Source organism: Rhinolophus sinicus, chromosome 2 (genome assembly GCF_057876585.1).
Source record: "Rhinolophus sinicus isolate RSI-liver-muscle chromosome 2, RSI-T2T, whole genome shotgun sequence".
NCBI classification, from domain to species: domain Eukaryota; kingdom Metazoa; phylum Chordata; class Mammalia; order Chiroptera; family Rhinolophidae; genus Rhinolophus; species Rhinolophus sinicus.
In genome coordinates this window covers 65,728,856-65,745,414 of record NC_142502.1, presented here as the reverse complement: position 1 = coordinate 65,745,414, position 16,559 = coordinate 65,728,856, and the positions used below count along the sequence as shown (strand labels likewise).

Genomic DNA, 16,559 nt, shown 5'->3' with positions numbered 1-16,559 from the left:
AACTTCTTGAGTAAAAAGCATAGATCTGAAAAGGATGTGGTGATATTCAATTTATTTCCTCGCCCCTAATTAGCACTTTAGCCAAGACAACCCAGAAGATAAATTTCTACCCTACGCATATGTCTGACGGAGAGAAGCTGTGATCATGCAACATAGCCATGCTTCTGTTCACTTCAAGAATATTTCAAATAGATGTTAAACATCATTATCATCAAAAATTTAGAGTATGGCGTGTCTCCATGAAATTGTACTGGATGTTATGATTAGTTTTCCTGGGCCACGATATACATTATAACTACTAACAAGCCACTACCTACAACTGTTTCTTTATAGGTCAAATCATTTAATAGAGAAACTGAAATAGAACTCTTTTAGGAGCAATACCATGCCATCGTGGGAAATAGCCATTTTCTGCCAGTAAATTCAGGGGTCAGAGACAGTCTAGCATGGGAAATTTCGACTCCATTCTCCTTTAATATAGCACATATTTGTTCCAGTGTGGGCAGGAGGCTGTGCAATGATGCAAAGCAGAGAGGAATGAGAGGTAGGAGATTTCAGTTTGTGCCCGTTCAGCTGGGAGACTGGGCAAGCCAATGGACAGTCTCGGCCTCCACTTTCTCATCTGTAAAGTGGGAAGGTTGACCATATATTTCTTCATTGGTTGGTTCATGAGTTCATGTTATCTATGAAATTTCATTGTTCACAAGAAGAAAGACTATTTTCAAGGCCCTCAAAAATCTGTGAGAAATTTAGGGTGCTTCAACATTTATATTAAAGTACTGTTCTCACATCAGGACAGGGTCATTTTAACTGTGTTAAAATTGAACATCAAATGCTTATTAATTCAAGCAAATAATGTCTATAGCAGAATGTTTTTTGAACATTCCCATTTGTTTATGATGTTTCCATTCACTTGGATCACCAGAACTCAGTAGTGGATGGAGGGTTCATGGTACTTGTAATAAGAAAGAATGCCTAACTGCAAACAAGTACTGCTTGTTTTTCATAAGCAAATGGAGATACAGATAGACTCTATCAGAGTCCTTGCTATATCCTTCAGTATAGCATGGGAACTCATTGTCCACGTTTTTGTTATTATTCCTATTAAATACATATTATATGTAATATACAAATATTTATATGTGGATTTAACTATCTCAATATGCCTATGGTTTTTTATTAAGCCATACTAAAATGTATATGGCTTCTGAGTAACAATTTCCACTTCTCACTTAAAATTTATACAAGAGACATTCTGCTGAATGCAGCAAAGTTGGAGTAAGAATCAATGTATAAAAGATTCCTAGAGAAGTGATTAAATCCATCTCTTTGTCCACAGTTAAACCTATGGGCTATGTTATCTGAGCAGAAAGAGGCCTCCCCTTAGGAGGACTGGGGAACCCCATGTTAGTAGGTTCCCTAGTCCTCCTGAGTAATGCTCACATTCCTATGTGTAACTGCCTCTCCAGACCCCATCCTCCACTCCAGGATACGATGTTAAAAAACACTGTTAAAGGATAAAAAATTAAATAACATGTGTACATAATTTATTCTACAAATTAATCCCCGTTCTATACACATATATTTCCATTGGTTTTCTGGTTTGCTTTTAGCTTACCATGATTATCAACTAGATGTAGCTGAATCATAATTTCACCATTCATTCATTTAAAAAATAATACTTATTAGTACCTAGTATACGCTGAGAAGTGTGTAATGCTAGTCTTACTGTCTACTTTAAACTTGTTCTTTTTTTTTTTGGTTTTATTAATGTCCCTAAGTTCACAAAATGAGCTCTGTGGTTAACTGCTTGATATCAAGCTACAGAGTTGATTCAGACTGCATAGTGCCTGACGTGTAATCAAAATGTAAGTAAAATTCGATTCAAGAACAAAGTTAAGAGAAAATAAATCAACACTATCAAAACCATATTTGGAGTCACACAAAACCAAGTATGTTGCCATAGCATGATATACTTTGTATCAGTTTCTTGTATATACAGAAAGCAAAATTTTAAAGATGATCAAAATATTGAAATGTTGTTTGCTTAATGAAACGTTGTTTGATTTTAAGGTGCCTGTCCCTGATGCTGGTCAAGTGTATTAAAGTCAAATTATGTAACGTTCAGCTTACTACAGAAGCTTTAATCATCTGCATCACTGTTCTATATAAAGGCACAAGCCAAGAACATTTGAAGAATTTGCCATATAGACACCCAGATCAAGTTTGTGCATTGAATTAGCTACAGACAGACCTATATTGAGATCATTTCTCAGAGCAGTACTTCAGTTATTATCTTGTAAAATATTGGTGGAAATGAATCATTTTAAAAACTGATAGGCTTTCAAAAATACCCTAACTTGACAAATTCATGCTAAAAATGGATACTGTATAGATTAGCACAGGAAAAATAAAACATTCTGAGATGGCTCAGGTCCTCAGAAATTAACACGTAGTCCATCTCAGGAAAGAATTGGTTTTAATCCAGTAAGAATTACCTCCTACAACATTCTTGTCTGTCATAGGCCATTTCTCACATCACAATAGAGGTGTGTTTAGACTCTATACATAAAATGGTTAGAAATGTCACATTTCGGCATCATGGTTGATATTTTACCTGGCTAAACCAATAACATTTAATTATCGATTTTTACCCTGTCTTTTCTATAAATGCTCAACAACCCCAAAAAGGATATTTACGCCTACTTTCATGAAAATATTCTAATATCAAATTCATGAAGTACTAAAAGCACCTCTGTAGAGGTGGAAGCATTTACTATAATGGAAGCCCTTGGAAGGAATATATTTATACACAACAGAAATTCTCATTTGAGAAAGGCATTTGCTTGAGCTATTTTCTTCCTGTTATGTAAGGACCTGGGAATCAGCCAATGGACATCTTGCCACAGAGAATTGACAGATGCCTACTGAGTAAAAGTGGAGACAAGCCAGGAAGCCCAAATTGGCACGTTCCATATTAACTATGGACAAAACATTTGCTGTAATGAAAGATATTCAACTAGTTTTCCAGTTTTGACATAGGCCTTATGACTTTATTAACACGTTTATTGCCTCCTTTTGAGGTTTCTTAATAGCAATTCATATACTTGCTTTTATCAATGAGATGGTGTTATATTTTATTTTAGACCAGTACATGAACTGCAATATAGTATGTGGTTACAAACGTTGCCTATTCCAATATGACAGGTATATACTGCTGCTTTTGAGATGGCGTGGAAAACCTGTGTATTGGCGTGGGAATTATCAATTAGTAAAATTAGTAGAAAAAAAAAGAAACAGAAGAGTTTTTCTGCATATAATCATTATCCTGCAACACTTCATTTTATTAGTGTATCATGTGCTTAAAATCTCCAGTGTAGTTCTAGTTATCCACATTTCCAGTTAACCGTTTAGTATAGTGGGAAGGGCATAGGTTCTGAAATCTGACAGATCTGCCTTAAAATCCAGCTCTACCACTTACTAGCAGAATGGTCTTGGAAACAGAGCCTCAGTTCCATCATTTGCACAATAGGTATAATAATATATAATTTGAATGGCTGTTATGAGGATGAAATCAGGAAATGCTGCTTGTCGCACTTAGGGAGTAGGCAGGTATTCAGTAGCTGTTATTTCCCTTCAAATCCACCCTCCACCCTCAAAACAATCAAACCTGGGTGCATCATGAGTGGATCATAGTTTTGGGTGGTGTGAAGCTTAAAAATACAAAATTAGTATTCAAAGTAAATATTTAATTAGAAGAAAAATCATAGCAAATTACAAATTTTTAAGACACTGATTACAATATCCAGATGAAAATCATAACATCTTCATATGACAATCTTGTAATAGCATTTTTCTATATGGAGAAAAGAAAAATAATTCAGATTTTTTTCTAGCATGATTGAATTTCAATTTTTATTATTTCTAGTCTGGGATAGTTTTGTTTTTCCCTCGGGGCCATATCTCATTACTGGTAAGGGTATGTTTGATTTTAGAATTGTTGCCAATTTTAGGAAAATTTTTACCAAGTTTCATAGATAAGTTACAAGATTTGAGGGAATTTCAAGTTTTTTCTAAATGACAAATTTTAAATACCCTGTATACTGGCAACACTTGACCAATTTTTTGATGATGTCTTTGTGTCATGATTTTGGGTAGAGAAGCAGAAGACATTTCTAGAAGCTCTTTCTTACAGCTAGTCAACCAATAATAATTTAACCGTACCAGATATGACTTTGTACCCCATAATTCCAATAAGTCCAAACTAAATGTGTCTCAATCCAACTTCCCCCTAATTGTTTCTTATAATGAGGAGAGGAAGTTAAAATGGAAAGGAAATGGTCTTATGGCAAATTGCCGTTAAGATATCTTACTCTTGCAAAACCTACAAAACATGACAAATATGAACAGATTTCTAAGGCTCCTCCCAGGGCCTCAGAAGGGGTCTATGTAAGCAAGGGGCCCTGAAGCTTAAGCTTCATTAGCTTCTGCGAAAATTCACCTTTGCTTTTCATTTCCTTTTTCCCTTCCTTTCCTGCTCAAGTTCTGGCCACCTCTTTCATTGTAACCTTCCATTGTTCCAACTTCCTATGTTCTGACTTTTAGCTCTATCAGAATATTGAAATTACTCTATCCAATGTGATAACATTCAATAGCTTTTTCTCAATTCTCATCTGACTTGACTTTACAACATTTTAGGCTTTTGATCACATGCGCCTTGAAATTTCTGCTTCCTTTTTTATTTTTGGTGACTCCTTGGTTCCCCATTTGTCCTTTATCCTTGCATTCTTCTTTTTCTGCCCTATTCTCACTTGTCATCTTTTGTTCATATCCCACATTATATGGATCTCAAAAGTCCTCGTATCTGCCCTCTATACTCATCACTCTGAACTCCAGAGAGAACCCTCAGCACTTGTGCTTCTAGCTGCAACCTCTACATGGATGATCTCTAAATCTTTAATTCCCATCTTACCACGTTCATATGCTCCAGTTTTATTCTTCCACACATCTGAAGGACAGGCCTCTTCAAAGTCACATAAGCACCTGAAAATAAAATGTTCAAAAACTACCTCATCTTTGTCCTTCTCAGGCTGACTTCACATTGGTCTCAAGGATATAATACATTTTGGAGTAATTTTTGATGAGACCCTCTTTGTCAAATTTTAAATCTCAGGCTGTTTCCAAGGTGATTCATTGAAAATGTCTCCTTATCTTTTTCTCAGTATAAATTCTCATTTTTCTCTATCTGTAAGCTTTGAACCTCACTTCAAATGGTATTCTTTGAGTATCCAAATCTTACAGATCTATCAGAGTTTAGCTCATGACACATATCCTCTGTGAAGCCTTCCTGAATATTCCTATTAATATTTATTTGATCCACTTGGCAAATTCAGCCACAACTCCTTTCTCTGAATTGGGTCAATTTTGGTTCTAAGTTAAGCAATGAGACAGAAGTTTGAGGACTCCAAGAAACTGATGCCATGCTGGTCAATTTCTCTACCATTCCTTTTTTTATTCTATACTTAGAGCAATATTATTCAACATTTTGATATTACCCATATAGATTTTTGGTCCTTTGTTGGTGAAATTATTTTTTCCCATATGCCCAAGTAGATCTAAACCTCTGTTTTTTGGGAGCGTGAGGACATAGAGTTCTATGTACATCCAGTTTATTTTCTCACAGGGAGGGTTGGTGTTCTCACTGTTTTACCTCTTCTGAGACAAAAATGACAGGCCATGCACTACAAACAACTCTGTCCACACTTGAGGAGGGTTCATGAGTAGGCCCCCCATTCTCTAAAAGTGACCATAAAACAGCAAGGATAACCCATGTGCTCTAATTGTTACAGTTTATGAAATTTATCTTCCTGGAAAGGCCCCCAGAAATCTTTCTTACAATAAGAAACAATCACAATTGGCTAATTCCATTCATTTCCCACCAGTAAGTTAACATTTTCAGTTGTGTGGTTGACATGGACTTGAGGTCCTGCAGAAGGATTTGACTGAGAGTCTTCCAGAACTCAATTACTCACTTTTTTTCTGAATTTCTGCTCCATTTCTAATTCATATTTTTGGAAGGAGGGGAATGTGGGAGAAGTAATGACTCCTGACATTTGCCAAGGATTCAATACCAGAATCAGAACTTTAAAAAGTGCTTTCTTCAAGGAGTCTCAGACGTTAGCCCACAAAACTGAGCCCTTTTACTACTTAAATCCAAGTCTCAGGGAGGGCAGGGACTTAGTTAATGCACTATGCCTTTTGTACTCTCTGCTTATGGACCTCCAATTATGTACTATCTCCTCAAAAACTATACTCTTATGAAGGGTTAGAAATGTCTCTTCTCCCCCCCACCCCTCGTTCTCTCTCCCCTCTCCCCTCTCCCCTCTCCCCTCTCCCCTCTCCCCTCTCCCCTCTCCCCTCTCCCCTCCTCTCCCCTCCTCTCCCCTCTCCCCTCTCCCCTCTCCCCTCTCCCCTCCTCTCCCCTCTCCCCTCTCCCCTCTCCCCTCTCCCCTCTCCCCTCTCCTTCTTGGAATTCCCAGACAGTGCTGGTTACATAATGGATGCTCAGTAAATACATGCAGGTTAAATGAGTAAAGGATTTTTTTCAGAACATTGAGAAAAATTCTATACTTCTGTTTCTTGTAAGAGAGTAAATTATGTTCAACCTTGTTTGTCTAAATTGACTATATAAGCTTAATACTTATTAATTTCCAGGGAATCTTGATACGTGGGAAAATAAGGAGAAAACCACTTAGCTTTATGAGCCTGAGGACACATACACAGCATTCCAGTTGTTTGGCCCTTCATTATGATGATAAAATATGTCCAAAACTACCATCTGCCATCCAAAGAATGAGAGATTTAAAAACACACAAAGTCAGTCAATTGATGACTCACAAAAGGGATACAAGGTTGAAAGGCAACACATTATATAATGAGTAATAACGTCTAAAACAATGGCAAAGCAGGGAGGCTAGAGGAGGGGGAGGAGGAGAGGAGGGGGAGGTCTGATGGTGATTATCCAGTTGCCATGTCACTGCCGAGCTACAAGACAAGAAGATGTAGGGAGGAAGAGGACTAAATTAACTATTTTCTTCCCTTATCATTAGCAACCTACTGTTGCTAAGACTCAGGAAAGTGTTTAATTCCAGGAAGACTTCTTGTTGTGCTTCAGTAATAACGACTGTCTTTCATTCCTTGCTTAAATCTATGATCAATGGTGGAGGAAAAAAGTGAAAGGACTGAGAAGCTCTGATTTACTCACAGAAACATAGTTACACTCGAACAGAAGCACGCTGATCCATGACTGTTTACGTTTTCTCAGGGGACAACCCAGTCCTGAGCAAGACGACTGTTCCTGAAAATAACTGGAGGCTGACATCACATGTCCCAAACTGAGGAGTAATGACAAAGTTAAGAGCTACCATTTCTTGAGTTCTTACTATATGCAAGGCACCTCTAAACGCTTTACAGTTATGATTTCAGTGATCCACACAAAAACCTTATGAGTGAGGAACAATTATTATCCCAATTTTACAGATAATGAAATTAAGGCACAGAGAGTAACTTGCCCAAGGTTACGCAGTTTGAAAGTATCACAACCAAGATCTGAACCCAGAGAATCTGATTTTAGATTTCATGTTTTAATGAAGAAAACATTTCATTCTGTTTACTATATGCCATTATACCACAGTACATTTTAGTGCATTTTAGGTCATTTTGTTATAATAAAAACAGAATAATATAAATTAGCTGTATTATTAAAATATCAATAAAACTTAAAATTCAATGAAAGTAGATGGTAACTATTACAATTACTTCAGTTTAGTAATAAAAACTGGAGCATAAGTGAATTATAACTGAGAATCAATGTAAAATAATGACATACTTAAGTATATATCACTTCTGTCCCCTAAGTGATCTCAGATTACAGTGTTACAACTAAGTTAAGAACCTTAATATAGTTATGGATTTATCCATTTTATATTTTAACTCATTGAATATAAAAAGGTAAGAAAACATTAAAAACATTTTTTTCTATTGCTGCAGAAAATTCAAATATACAGATTTTTTTTGTACCTCAACTCAGAAAATTTTGAAAGGATTTATAAGATTTGTATCTATAAAGTGCTTAAGAACAAGGCACAAGGTCGTTTTAAAAGGTTTCCTTTTCAATAAAACTCATATATATGGTAAGTCAAATTTCTAATAACTTCCTATCTTCATTTGGCCTCCCACAGAAGCAGACTCTGAAATAAGAATCCAAGTGCAATAGTTTGTTTGGGAGGAGAAGGACAAGACCTGAGGAAAGAGGGGAAGTGAGACAAGGAAGGAAGGAAGCCAGGACAGGGTGCATTAGGACGCTAGCTGTCACCATGTACGAGTGGGGCCTAATCCCACTGGGGAAACCCTGAAAGCCATTTTAGACCATGTACCCCAGAAGGGTGAGGGAGCTGGGGCCTTTACACACAAACTCCCATCAGTCATTGCTTCAGTCATTGAATGAGGGCTGTTCTGTTGACAGGCAACAGTTCTGCCATTTGTCAGGCCTGCCATATGGGAGGCAGAGTAGGCTCCACCAGCAAGAGAAGTGCAGGTGCTGGCAGCTGCAAGCCCACCTTTCACTCTAAAGGATATTGTTTTTTTCTATAAATCTTTATATCCAAACAGTATTTACTCTTGGAAATAATAAAATGTAAGATTATATTATCCTGCAAACAGACTCCTTCATCATATTGGTTTGTGTGAGGGCTCCACAGACGCAAATACCCAGTGAGAGAATCCTGTTTCAAGCTGCTCTGATCAAACACACAATGTTACGTGAAATACATTTCCAGTGAGAAAGGAGATGTGTGCAAGAAGATAAATCTACTGAGTGTGTATCACTTATCTAGGATATCACGATGACCTCTAAGAAGCTTCTCTCCCTTCCAGTCCCAGAAGTAAAATGGTTATTATCGTTGGGCTTCATGGTCGTTCTTCTTACTTTATTCATAAAACCCTAGGTCTGTAGGCCTCCAAATCCTTAATTTATGAGGCAAGGACATTTGTAGTCCAGAGAGAGAGACCAAATGGCTTCTCCTTTGTTCATAAACTGAGCTAGTGGTTCAACTAAGGGCTGGAACAGATTCCATACAGTCAAGAAGATGGCAGGGATTGGAGTAGCCAATCTGCTGTGGCTCACCCCACGCTTCTCTAAATTGTACATGTTTCCATTCTCACTCACCTTCTGATTTGTCTGGTATTCTTGCTTCATGATGGCAATCGGTTATGAATTGCATCCCCCTTTTCAAAAATGAAAGACATAAAGTAATAAGATAAACCCTCATGGGATTAGAGATGTAAAGAATATGTTGACCATTCCTACATCCTTTGTACCCCTCTTTTCTTCATCTATGAGCCATACACCCACATAGATAGAAAAATAGATTTATTTGTTTATCTTAGAGTTTGCCCCAGCTCTCCTCTTATTAAGTGTTTCCCTAACATATACCCTGGTGCTTTTTCCTGAAACATCCTAACTCATGATCTAAATACTAGTAATAAAAATTACTTAACTTTGAAAAATCAATTATGAATAGTCTCCAAGTGGGGAGAACAAAAAACATTCAAGAAAGAAATGTCATGCTTTTAACAAGGTGATGAAAAGTGGGAAATCACATGCTCAAGTAAGAAGTATAATTTTCACCTTCTTGTTGGATGTCTGGCAGGATTTCTGAGCAGAGGGAAAAAAAAGGATCAACTATGTGATTTATATTTGCACTTTGAAATTTGTCCCTAGCCTGAAATCAGATCTCTGTGTTTACTCAGCCATAAGATGGAATCACATTACTCCTCAGGATGATGACTCACAGGAAACACTGGGTGATTTTTAAACAGAAAAATAAGCATAGTACTCTTTTTCTGAGCATCCTGAAAGCTAGGGAGATAAGAGAAGGATGGAAAATATCTTCCCACAGTCACTATTCAATCCTCATCAAGTTCTGAAGAGAACAGAAATGCTGACACTTTTTTTTCTGACCTATGCAAGGGAACGTATGAAAAGATGCTGTGAGTGGATTTGTTGAAAGGTTTTCTTGCCAGCTATAACTCCAGGGTGTGTGAGCACCTGTGAGTGTGTGTGTGTGTGTGTGTGTGTGTGTGTAAAGAGAAAAGCAAGGGCATAGGACTGGGAAAACAAAATTTGTAAATATTTATCCCTAGGCTTTGTATGCATTTCTCTTTTATATCTTTGGAAAGAAATATCATAAAGTTCTGAAATGTATAAACATATAGATTATGATTACAATGGAAAACCAAAACACAGCAAAGCTATTAATGTTGCATATTACAACTTTGCATAATCCAAGCCTTATATTAAATCATTCTTGCTGGAGTAGCATGCATTCCTCTAAAAAATAATGTTACTCAGAGTACAACCTATATGCCCACTACTGTGTTTTAATTGCATCAAGAACACTGGTAATCAGCAAACATGGATTAGATTTAGGGTTGCTAAGAACATCCTGCCAATTTAGGGTTTATTTATTTACTTTGCTTGGTTATTTAATTGAAGCTATTTCAATTATTTATTTAATGCTTTTGTTAATTTGATCTGCACCACATGTCTTTTCATCTATGGTCTAATAGACACTGGCTCTTAAGTATGTACTTAAGACAGAGACTATATTTATACATGGGCCTGCTGTCCCTGTAAAATGCTTAGACATTCAAATCAGACAAAAGAATGAGTGCCAAATCTTGATTTCTCAGTGAGCACTCACGTTGTCCTTTTATATCACAAAATGGAGATCGAGACTCGATGAATACATAAGGAATCCAGATCCTTAAATATAGGTTTAAAAATTATGAAAAGATTATAGCAACTTTATAGACATTTATAATTGCCAGAAGCACCTGGGAAGAGTACAGAATTGCCCTAGCTATTTCTAGCAATGACCCATTTAGGTATAAATTTAATTACAGATGCAAAATAGTAAAAGTATCAGATTATTCTGGCATTATGTAGAGATATTATGATCTACAGATGGAAAATGTAACATGTTCTTATCCTGTGGAAATATAATCCCCAAAATCTAAAGAACAGTACTGTCTGCTAGAACTACCTGTGATGATGGAAATGTTCTATATCTTAATTACACGTGGCTTGCAGTGTAGCTAGTGCAATGGAAAAACTAAATTTAATTTACTTTCAATGTAAATATTCACATGTGGTTAGTGGCTACCATATTGTGCAACATAGTTCTGCAAAAAAAGGCTCATTTTTGACCCACAAAGAAAAGTTATACTACAGTGGCAGAGATGAGATAAAATGAGAGATTCTGAAATTAATAGGCATGTAGAAAATATTTGTAAAAGACACATTTGATAAATAACTATTCCAAAACATACAAAGAACTTACAAACTCAACAATAAGAAAACAAACAACCTAATTTTAAAAAATGGGCCAAAGACCTTAACAGATACCGCTCCAAAGAAGATATACAGAAGGCAAATAAGCATATGAAGATACTCCACATCATACGTCAGCAGGGAAATGCAGATTAAAACAACAACGAGATACCACTACGCATCTATTAGAATGGCCAAAAATCCAGAACACTAGTAAAACCAGGTGCTGGTGAGACTGTGGAGCAACAGGAATGCTCCTTTAGTGCAGATGGATTGCAAAGTGGTGTCATTACTTTAGAAGACAGTTTGGTGGTTTTCTATAAAACTAAGCATACTCTTACCATATGATCCAGCAATCATGCTCCTTGGTATTTACCCAAAGGAGGTGAAAATTTATGTCCACGCAAAAACCTGCACACCGATATTTATAGCAGTTTTATTCGTAATTGCCAACACTTGGAAGCAGTCAAGATGTCCTTTAGTAGTTAAATGGATAAAATCAATGGGCATAATCTGGAAATACATTAAATTTTAAAGTAAGCTCTAACTCTAAAGGCTTGGAGATCCTTTTAGGAAAATCGTTTTTCAATTCAGCTTTGACCTCTCTCTTTTGACTCAGCTAAAAACTCCTGGAAATGCTCCTCTTCTATAATTTTTTGGCACTGATGTCTAGATTCTACTCCTACTCATCTATTCCGTCTCGGTCTCCATGTCTGGCTCTTTGGTTTCTCTTTTCTTATATGTCTCCAATTTGGGGGTTTGTCCCCTAAGCCCTTAAGGTGCTTTCCTTGATATCTGCTTGCTCCATCCAGTGTCTTAGTTCACTTTTCATTCACATAACTATGTTTTTGACTCCCAAATCATCATCTTGAGTGCCAGACTTCATTTAGGCTACTTCAGCCTATGCTACGGACTTCCCAGGACCTTTCAGCCTGAATGTTCCACACAAACCCAACATCAGAAGATTTGGCTCAATGATCTCTAATACCTTCTGACACCATTAGGTTATAGGTATATCATTTTATATACACATTGATCTTATCATTGACCTTTCCACATCTCACCTGTGGTTGGTAACTATTCTCCCCTTCAGACTACAAATATCAGTATTTATAACACTATCCTTTCATTCATCCCCTGAAAGTAATTCATCAACAAACCAATCCTTCAAAAAAACAAGTCTTCAAAAAAAAAAACACAAAAAAAAAACGAAAACAAGTCTTCCCCTGTAAATGTCTCATACTCACTCATTCAGCCTGCTTTCCCTCCAGGGCAAGGTGGAGGCCTGGAGTTCTAAGAGCCAAGGCAAGCTGGGTATGAGAGTGGGAAGGGAACTGGCCATGAATACGAGATCAGAGCACAGGACTTCAGATTAAATTTCCACGAATCAATGAAAGGTCAAAGCAAATCCAAGGGAAAGGATTGAGAATACCAACGAGAAATATGGAGAAGGTTTTGTTGTGTAGAACTTGTAAGATAGAGTAAGCAGTTTTGAGAGGTCCAGAAAGAATTTTAGAAGCAACTGGATAGAGGGCAAAGGAACTTTCATGAGCTCCTGGTAATTAATTTAGGGGCAGGAAGGGAGCTGCTAAGATTACAGAGCATACTTAACTGGATTTTTTTCTTTTCCCTGCTACATTACCCTAGTCTAAGGCCTCAGACACATATTACTACTTAATTGCTTTCTTACTGCTTTTTCTTAATTATGTTACCTAATAAATGTTATATATACATTAATTATTGCTATTGTAGTATTATTATTTCTGTAACAGTTTTTAACTAGTCTATCTATCCCCTCCATTCCATCCTGCATTTAATTTAGTAACTATTTTCTTCATGGTTCTTCCTTTGGCCTTCAATGGCTCCCAAATTACCTGATGATCAAGCCTTAACTCCTTCACCTGACTATCTCGACCTTCAATAATCAGCTGCCACCCACTCTACTTGCCTTCTCTTTGCTCCCCAATTCTTCACTTCTCCTTTTCTCATGACCTCCTCAGTGTCTCCTGTGGAAGTCATGACCTTCCAAACCACCTTACCTTTGTTTATATTGCACTCCTTCCGTAGAAGGATCCCTTTTCTTAACCTTCTACCTGTCTCATTTGTAACCACTTTTCAGGGCCCAGCTCAAGTTCTACTTCCTCTGTTACAGCAGAGTAGTGTCTGTTGTGCTTTCCCACTGTGTATATCTAACAACATCAAGCAGTATACCTGGCACATAGCACGTGTTTGATAAATATTTCAGTCTTAGTTGTTCTTTCTCTAGTATTCAACATCACAAATTTTAAAACTCTTTATTGCTAGATTGATAATTAGTTTATGAATATATGTTATATCAGCTTCGAAAGCCTTCCATTACATGTCATAGAAGACTATATTCATGGACGCTTAAACCCGAAGGAGATTTATTGTGTGCTTCCAAGGTTTCATCAACAACTCAAAAATGTCTTTCTACCCTTCGTTTTCACCATTCTTAGCTTGTTGAATTTTCATCTATGTGCTTTTTACCTCACCATCACAAGATTACTGCTGTGGCTCCAGGTATTATTGCATTCTTACATAGGCATATATATTCCAAAGTGAAAGGAAGTATCAAAGCAACGGTGTCATCCCTAGCTTGAGAGGCTAGGAAAAGGCATATCTGGGAAAGGCGAAAAGGGATACCATGATTGGCTTAGATAATGCATCATGTGGGGCAGGGCACATTATTACTTTAACAAAATTGGAGTTCTGTTGGGAAAAAGAGAAAAATTACCCTTGATAAGGCATCTTAGTTAGTGTCTTCCATCTCTTACATTTTTACTCTTCACTATAAACTCCTTGAAGGGAGAAATAACATCTTTATTCCCCAGAGTGCACAGTACAGTCTTAAAAACATAGAAAGTACTCAGTAAGTAATTGTTTGATTGTTTAATTCTTAACTAATGTTCAAGACATTCCCTAGGCCCTCACCTCAGGTCCAGTTAGTTCAAACTTATAAACAGCTAGCTACTTTGAAAGTAAGAAAGGTTCAACAAGCAAAGCACGCTGAGAGCTAACAGACATGCAAATTTAGCACTGTTTATATAGACTTCTGCAGAAGCTCAGAAGCCAAATTACAAATTTTGAGAAGATTTTTTGTTACAATGTGTCTGATGTAAACATTATGTGGTTAGCTGAGCTGGGAGTCCTTTAATTATCTTTTCAGGAAGCCTTGCTGAGCCTACCTACCTCACAGCAGCCTCCTGACAGCCCATGCTCTAAAACAGGAGTCAACTCAGTAATAGTTACTTTCCTCACATATTATAGTATTTATCTGAACACAAAGTAATTAACATCTCCATCAAGTAAAATCTCTGATTGCATCATATGTTCTCAGCTACTCTCAGGCCTCTCACCCATCTGCTTGCATTGATTTTGCCATTTGCCAGCATGTGGGTGTGTGTGTGTAGTGAGGGGGTGTGTGGGGGAGTGGAGGACTGTTGGGTGTTTGGAGTAACACGTTGCCACATGTGCATGGTTGGGTTTGTAATGTGTATCCAATCATTCCATCCTCTGCTCAAGAAACAGATACTCCTGGTCACAGCCTCTTGGATTTTAAACTCGGATACATTCCCTGTTCAGTGCCTCTGGAGAGCATCGCAGCATGGAAGAGATTAATGTTTTATAATTAATTGGATGGAAAACTATAGCCTCGCAGTTCCTCAGCTATGAAAATAAAATTCTACCGATCAAGGAAATAACAGCAATTCTAGATAAAAGCCACACTGAGTTTTTTAGCCATGGGAGAGAAACATACAGAAAAAGAAAAAGAGATTACTAAAATAGTCTCAGTCTATTTATATATTCCCAAATTATGCATATGCAGATTAATTTGTACACATTGTCCAAACATTGGAGTGGATAGTGAAAAGTTCCAAATATCACCAGATGATTTGGTTATGTGACACTCTGTGCTGACATATTTTGGATCCAGTGCCTTATTTTTCTTTCAGATGCTTTGAAAGCACATAAATGTAATAAATAAATCTGCATAGGTATAAGGAGAACTGGCCTAATTTATATAATAGTCATTATCAAAGCTGGGAAATATTCAACACCTGGTTTTGGACTGCTCAAAGTTGTTTTTCCTAATGTTATCCTAACAAGTCATTGAGTCAATATAGACGATATAGCCGATGTGTTACAGTAACTCATGAGTGGCTATGTTGACACAAAATAAATGAAATAGAACATAGATATTCCAAACAACTAAACATTGCAACGAATATAACCTAACAACTAACACGTGTTGTAAATTTATCCATTGTTTCAATAAGATTTTTTGTTTAGTTTTGTTTTCAAAGGAAAAATGCCAGCCCAGATTGGAACGAGCACTTAATATGCTCTGCTCACTGGGGCTACAATGATCTTGACTTGATATTAACAATTACAGCTTCCAGGCTCAGGCGGGAGGGGTAACTGGAAGGGGCAGACAGGGAAATGATCCAAACGGCGCTACAGCCCACAATGGTCATGATTATTCTTTCCCACTGTTGGCTCTCACTCATTTTGACTCATTTAGTCCATGCTGATGCTTCCACCCAGAGTGACGGAGGGCATTAGAAAAGTCAGTGTTGTGGTTAGAGGGGAGGTTCTGGATGGTTGAAACCCTGCCTTCCAAACTTTGATATGGGCAAGTTGCTTAACCTTTCTAAGTTTCAGTTTCCTTTTCCTTTCCTTTTCTTTTTTCCTTTCCTTTCCTTTCCTTTCCTTTCCTTTCCTTTCCTTTCCTTTCCTTTCCTCTCTCTCTCTCTCTCTCTCTCTCTCTCTCTCTCTCTCTCTCTCTCTTTTGTAAATTGGGAATAATAATAGTAACTATCTCATAGAATTAAGGGCAGGTTGAATGACAAAATCACATAAATTATTTAGCCCATCATAAGCCCTGTAAATGTTAACTACTATTATTATTTTAGTTATATTGGTGATAAAAGAGAAGGGTATAGGAAAGGGGTCTTTTGAAACTTATTCCAGGCATCTCTTCATTCAAAAGAAGCACTTTGATTGTCATTGTGGTTGCGCCCGCTATATATTGGGTAGACATAATGGCTTTGGGCATAACACAAGACATTGGTAAAATCTCAAATAGGTGAAATTTGCCTCTCAGATCTCCTCACCTCCCCATCAGCTGCCCTCCTCCAGAGTGTCA

The 16,559-nt window shown here is 37.1% G+C and overlaps 1 long non-coding RNA gene across 2 annotated transcripts in view; it reads right to left on the bottom strand.

Annotated features, from left to right (window-relative positions):
* Positions 1-3,937: 3,937 nt before the first annotated feature.
* The window catches only part of LOC141571680 (uncharacterized), a 44,516-nt gene continuing 31,894 nt past the window's right edge, over positions 3,938-16,559 (bottom strand). The window contains exons 2-6 of one of the 2 annotated variants that reach the window (XR_012496656.2): positions 9,689-9,715; positions 9,227-9,285; positions 7,265-7,394; positions 6,780-6,838; positions 3,938-5,043 (exon numbers count right to left, since the gene is read on the bottom strand). This is a non-coding gene — a long non-coding RNA (uncharacterized LOC141571680). The remainder of the gene's footprint in view (positions 5,044-6,779; positions 6,839-7,264; positions 7,395-9,226; positions 9,286-9,688; positions 9,716-16,559) is intronic. The other variant, XR_012496658.2, reaches the window with a different exon arrangement.